This window comes from Phalangium opilio, unplaced genomic scaffold, assembly GCF_054372755.1.
Source record: "Phalangium opilio isolate 3A_F unplaced genomic scaffold, DU_Popi_V2 ptg000209l_1, whole genome shotgun sequence".
NCBI lineage: Eukaryota > Metazoa > Arthropoda > Arachnida > Opiliones > Phalangiidae > Phalangium > Phalangium opilio.
This window is the reverse complement of record NW_028324217.1, coordinates 18168876-18175613: the sequence shown is the minus strand read 5'-3', so window position 1 is coordinate 18175613 and position 6738 is coordinate 18168876. Positions and strand designations below refer to the sequence as shown.

Below are 6738 nucleotides of genomic sequence, written 5' to 3'. Positions count from 1 at the left end.
ATTTGGGCTACTGATGGTTTAAGGTTTGATTAACAACGAGCACAGACTATGTATTAGAATGTAGACGCAATAGAATTAAAAATAAATAAGATTCAGATATTTTCAAAAGAGTGTTACCAAAACAGCTTTCATGTAAACAGCCTTATCATGAAAACGGATTCCCGAATTGCTATTACCGAATCAGCTGACCTTTGATTTAGCCTAGATTCAACAGTATTACGTGAACACGACAGTGAATGAGACCCCAATTCTATTTAATCAGGTTACGTTTGGTTATATTGTGTTTGATCAGGTTAGATATGGTTATTTTGTATTTGATTAGCTTAGGTTTGGTTATTTTGGGTTTGATCAGGTAAGTTTTGGTTATATTGTATTTTATTAGTTTGGGTTTCGTTATTTTGGGTTTGATCAGGTTAGTTTTGGTTATATTGTATTTGATTAGGGTGGGTTTGGTTATTTTGGGTTTGATTGGGTAGGTTTGGTAATTTTGGGTTTGATCAGGTCACGTTTGGCTATTTTTGGTTTGATCAGGCTGGGTTACAGAGGTGTAAAAGCCTGGTTTAATAAGCCTAGTTTTTTACATAAACTAATAATTATGGTTAGTTTGTCACACGAACTAAGTTTCAATGAAATTTGGATTAATTTAATCCAAAGTTGACTTAAAACAAACAAACTTTGACCATGCTTTTAATCATTTCTGGCAAAATCAAATGCTTCTTCCTTATTAATTATTCTTCATTAATTTTTGATAGATCTGCTGTGAAGTAAAAAGATTGCTTCCGTTTGCAGTACTGCTATTTTCAGACACTGTATTATAACTTTTGGTTTCAAATTTAGTTCTCCTTAAAAGTAACGTTATGATAATGAAATATTGAAAAATCCAGGTACAATTTCAATTGAAAATATACACCATTGATAAAAATATTTTTCGTAAAAGAAATGTTATTCGACCCTCTTTCAAATATTGTATTTCTAAATATTGCAAATACGTATTGTACACATCTAAAGATTCAAAGAAATTCAATAAGATATAAGGTTAAAAGTTTAAAAATATAAAACATAATATGAATAAAGTAAAGTTTTCTGGTTTCATATTTCGTCACTAAGCGACTCTACTTCTCTTTAGACTTTTATCTAGAAAAAAAAATGCAATTAGAATAGTAAAAGGGCTAATGGTAAACGGGTAGTAGCTACAGACTTTTTATTCTCTTTATGGTGCGCATTGACTATTAGTGCGTCTAGCTACAATTTAGCTTTGGTGTTATTTAACGTTAACATTCATGTTGGCAAACTAAGAATATTGTTGAGGTGAGACGAGACGACAGTGTTTAAGCTGCAAACCAGTTGTGAATGTAGCTCTCAGTATACACGGTAAACAGCTGAAGCGTAGACTTCATTTCCTGTTCTTTTCCCCATTGACTGATTTCCATGTGTCCAAGATTTATCCATATGGGATGTAAAATGTCGTCTGCTTTACTGTATATTCGCTATGCTTGGAATACTGCTTCAATATTTCGTAAATTTTACTTCAAAAAAGAGAAATAATTCCATATCTAGGTAAATAAGTTTGTAGTAGTAGACCTCTTGACTCGGAGAGGTAATATTTTGGTTTTCCCAACTTTTTTACCAACTGCAACTGGTATTATGGTACTTTTCACCAACCCTTTTCAGTTAGTTTCTTAATCATGATTTTTCTATGCTTAATTCTTTGTTTTTTTAAATATGTGATATTTGCAATAAAAACATTTTTGAACTAAAATTGCGTTTACATAATAACATTATATATATTACTTTTACTTTTATATTTTAATTTAACGCTGGACATCATTGTAAATAAGGGCTACACCTTAATGATTGCTCCAATAATAAAAGCCTTTATTATTATAATAAAGTGCTTTTGGCAGAAACACGGGCTCTTCTGAACTTCCCCAAAATAGGTGTGTTTTAGGCTTTAGGGCCTATAATTTTGTTTAATTATAACATTTTTAGCGTAATGTTTAAGCAATACGTTTAATCTTGGAAAGGGAGTGAAAGTTAAATTATTTTAACACACCTCTAATTAAATATTCAGGACATTTGGGCCAGTAGATCCAAAGATATTGTGCATTAAGTACTTAATTTACAATTATAACATTGGAAACTAATTTTTATTTAAATAATTATCCACTCTAAAAGCTTGAATCCTTTTTAATATAATAGAAAAGATTGTAACACACCTCTCATTAAGATTTCAGGACATTTGGACCAGTAGATCTGAAGATGTATTCAGTCTTAGCACTGAACCCGTCATTTTGGCTATGAAAATAATTTTTTTTTTGAAAAAGGCTATCCACTCTAGAAGCTTGAATCCTTTTTAGAATAATAAAACAAGTCAAAACACACAACTCATTAAAATTTCAGGTCATTCAGAACAATAGGACAGAGGATCTGACCAAAAAACCGACCTCCTCCCATAGAACTTAATGTTAATTTTCGCTGACTTCGAATTTCTCGCCAAGAATCCAATTGAACGGGCTTCTATATCGTGAGCAGCATGCGTCGGGATGCACGTGATCGAGTGGGCTATGCTGAAAGTCAACCTTCAATATATCAATAAATATCGTCGTCTGCAGTAGAGAAATCTAACTTTCCTATTCGCTAGCCATTTGGCCAATAACGGCGTGCGTGCGAGTTTTTCACGTGACTTTAAAAAATGGCGCGGCTGCTCTCTTCAATTTTTGGGTCAATTAATTGGATTTTAAACGTAATTAGGGAAAATATAATTTTTTTATCAATCATTTCGATATCTTCTAAACAAGGCCATTAATTTAAGGTCTAATGTTAGGTATCCTGAACTTTTCCTTTCACTAAAAGCTGTCTTAAAAGTGATATATTCTTCAAACTTTGCTAAACCAATGGTTTTGTGCCTTTTTATTCTTTATGCTTCTTGGTAAAACTGCGTGAAAGATTTTGATATACCTTTGAAAAGGAACATCCTGAATAGAGTAAACCAGCTGCCAGCTTGAGATTTATGTTCCCCGGTATAGATTCCCATTTCTGGTAGTGATAGCCTTTACGTTTTTCGCATCTCCAAGAGACACAAAATGTAGCACCATTGAAATATGACTTGTACAAAAGGTCTTTACCGCAGCCCTCAATCTTACAATTTGCACCAATGGAAGTCTTAACTAATTTTTCTAATTGCTTCGTTGATGCAAAACAATTCATTTCAACATCGCTATTAGGGGTTCTCCTTCATCGAATGAAAAATCCAGGGTCTTGGGAGTACCGTTCGTAGCCGTAAAACGGACAACATAACCGTAATATTTTGCTATACTTTTCTTTTTGGTTTTTTGATTTTTTTCTTACTAACATTGTTCGAAAGCTTTCATTTCCCACAGTTGCACAGTTTGAAATGGGCGAATCGTTGAGGCCAAAAATGGGGCTGAAGTATCACTCATATTTAACATCAAATATTATATAGGGTGTTCCGAAAATGGTGGTACGAGCGTACTTTCACGGGTTCTATGGGCTAAATTAGCTTTTTTTGGTCCATTTTAAAGGGGTTTAAAAAGTCCATGTTAAAACTTCCGCGTGAGAAGAATGAAAAACAATTCTCGCGCTTTGAAGATTAGCGTCTTTGAGAAAGGAGCGAAGTAAATTAATTCAATTAATGATTGCCTGTTCAATTAGCCTATAATGCACGAATTGAAACAATGTATTGTTAAATTATTGTCGTAAATTTAACAATACATTATTATAAAACTATGAACGGTACCCACGTATATTAATAGAATTAAAAAGGAAATTATAACCACTTTCATTACGCAGTAAATCAAAAAACTACCAGGACCGTGAAAACTAATACTGAAGTTAAAAGTTCCGTGTAGGTCTGGTTTAATAATTACACTAAAACGAAGTTCATAAGGGTTGTGAATCACGAAAAAGGAGAATAAGAACAGTTGCATGAACATTTGTAGGAAGTCCCACCAGGTGAAGGCTAGACAGTTCCCGTAATCTTACGTCTAACGATTATAATGGAGTTCAAGGCAATCATTTGACGGATTGGTCTCTAAGTGGATTAGTCGGAGACCAGTTGATAATGAATAGCGCAATTGCGTGAACATTTGGAGGCTATACGTTACTCGTTACATCTCGTACCCGTGATGGTGGAGTTAGACGACAATGCGACAGATTCGGTTTATGTGGAATGGACGAGAGGCAAGGCAGATGATGGAATAGTGGCCACTAAAAGAGTGGATCGGTACTCGAGTAAAATAGTTAACATAGTGAAATGCAATTTCCCCAATCCACCTTATTCCCTTTCGCCGGAAGTTAGGCTTATCTCGGGTTCGTGGAGGGGAGTACCGGGAAGAAATTCGTCTATTGTCTGCAACAAAGGCCAAAAATATGTACTGTAGCAGACGACAGACGAACTTCTTCCCGTTACTCCCCTCCACGAATCCCGAGATAAGCCTAACTTCCGGCGAAAGGGAATAAGGTGGATTACGGGAAAAAGTGTACGCATTTCAGAAATGGGGAACACGTTTACTTCTATGTGCAACCCGCGAATTGTAAGAAAGGACAGAAAGACAGACACAGAAACGTCCCAGACAGTACCTCTCAATAGAGTAACGTTCCTATAACAAAGAGGAGAGAGAGAGAGACGGAGAGACAATCAGTTTAGGCAGCCGTGATCCATGCCTGTTGAAAACGGGGGTAAATCTACGGACGGTACGTCGCGGCGCCTGAGCGCAGCTTTCTCGCGCGTAGTTGACATAGGGGATGAAAGAGACACGACGAGGAGATCCATCCACCCACGCGGAAAGGATATGAGTCCTAAAACTAAACTTTTAGAAAATTGTTTTAACTACCCCCTTATTTTTCCATTTTTCAGCGGATTTTATAAAGCCTGTTTCTGTCACCTTTCTCTCTCTTTGCCTATAATAGAGGTACAAAATAGCGTTAAAAATATTCACCGGCGAAAAAACGTTATCCACATAAATGTGATGAACATCAAATAAATACAGACTCCTTAGCTCAAATGGTCGTTCAATTTTTCCCTCAAAATGTTTAACAGATGTTCGTGGAATTAATTGCCTCCTCCCCATTTGTGCATTGGCAATTCTCTAGCCTTGCAACCACAACAAGATAATGAGGCGTCTCTGTATTTTTTTTATTTTAGCATTAACAGTTACGGCCCATTCATTACAGAAAAGGATGAAAGATAAAAGTTTTTTTCCAACAATATTTTTTAAAATGTTCATGTTATGATTAAAAATAAATTTTACATGTTCTAGCAGCCTTCAAATCCATTTAGTCAGTCATGTGCCTTCTACGTTTATGTTCTGTCAAATAACTCTTCCACGTACTTGCATAGTCACATTGATCACATTTGAAGGGTTTTTCACCACTGTGAATGCGTTGATGTTTGATCAAATTATACTTCTTCGTTCATTCATAGTCACACTGATCACATTTGAAGGGTCTTTCACCACTGTGAATGCGTTGATGTTCGATCAAATGAACCTTCTGCGTGGATCCATAGTTACACATTAATAAAAACTGTCTTTGTACACAAAGACGCGAAAAAGTAAGAGATAAGTGTAGAAAATTAATTGTTTGAAGTAACAGATATTCAAATTTTCATTTTTGAAGACGTGATTATAAAACATCAATTATTTGAAAAAATTTCTTATCTTAGTTTTTTTCACCAAAATTCCTTAAGTAAAATATTTTATCCTTAAACATGTGCATCATTTTAAAAATAGAAAACGTATGCATTTTATTTTCTTTTTAAAATTTATAGTTAGTTTGAGTATTCGGGCCTATAAGGAGAATAAAATGGACAGAAAATTGTTGATAGCAGACAAAATAAAACAATCATGAAAACTTAACAAAACGTGTTCGTTTTTTTTAAAGTTTTCGAGGTTTCAAAAATTGACGTGTTGTATATCTCTCAAAGCTACAGATCCTTTTGACTCTAATAACTACTTCACAGTCAAAGGGCGAATGTAATTTTCGGTTCGCAATATTTTCAATTTTGAAATATAAAAATAAATACTTCTAGCTCTATTTTTCAGATATCCGAGTATTTGAACTTCCTCGAAGCAAATGTTTCTCGAAAATAAACAGTAGTATCAAAGTAGTTTCTCTGAAATTTTTGTGAAAAAAACTAAGATAAGAAATTTTTTCAAATAATTGATGTTTTATAATCACGTCTTCAAAAATGAAAATTTGAATATCTGTTACTTCAAACAATTAATTTTCTACACTTATCTCTTACTTTTTCGCGTCTTTGTGTACAAAGACAGTTTTTATTAATATCTGTCACTTCAGTCTTAATATGAATTAAAACTGTTTAGAAACTAGTATCAAAAGTAATATAAGAAAACCTCCCTCCCGTAGGGAGGTTTCTTATATTACTTCTGCTAGTATTTTAAAACGTATACTGAAAAGCAGGCGCTCCAATTAAGTCTTGTGGTGTTGCGCGTATATTAGTTACCACCATCTATTATAGAAATATTAATCTTGATTGCTTCAACGCCCAGTCCAACTCAAATTGCCTTACCGTCGTTTTCACGTGCAAAGCACAGTGGATGCAATAATACAAATAGATTCCGAAGACTTAGGCTAAAAAATTATTACGTAGACCTGTGTACAAAAACAATCTATACACCTGTGCACAAACATATTCCATAGACCTGCGCTGGGTGACCACATTTCCTAAATTTTATAATTTTTCCTATTTTCGGATGT

The 6738-nt window shown here is 34.2% G+C and overlaps 1 long non-coding RNA gene across 1 annotated transcript; it reads right to left on the bottom strand.

The window, feature by feature from the left end:
* Positions 1-693: 693 nt before the first annotated feature.
* LOC149621011 (uncharacterized) lies at positions 694-5505 on the bottom strand. The gene is made up of 3 exons (XR_016375391.1): positions 2217-5505; positions 1199-1526; positions 694-1134 (listed from the first exon to the last, which is right to left on the bottom strand). It is a non-coding gene; the product is annotated as an uncharacterized LOC149621011 (long non-coding RNA).
* Between the last annotated feature and the right edge of the window lie 1233 nt (positions 5506-6738).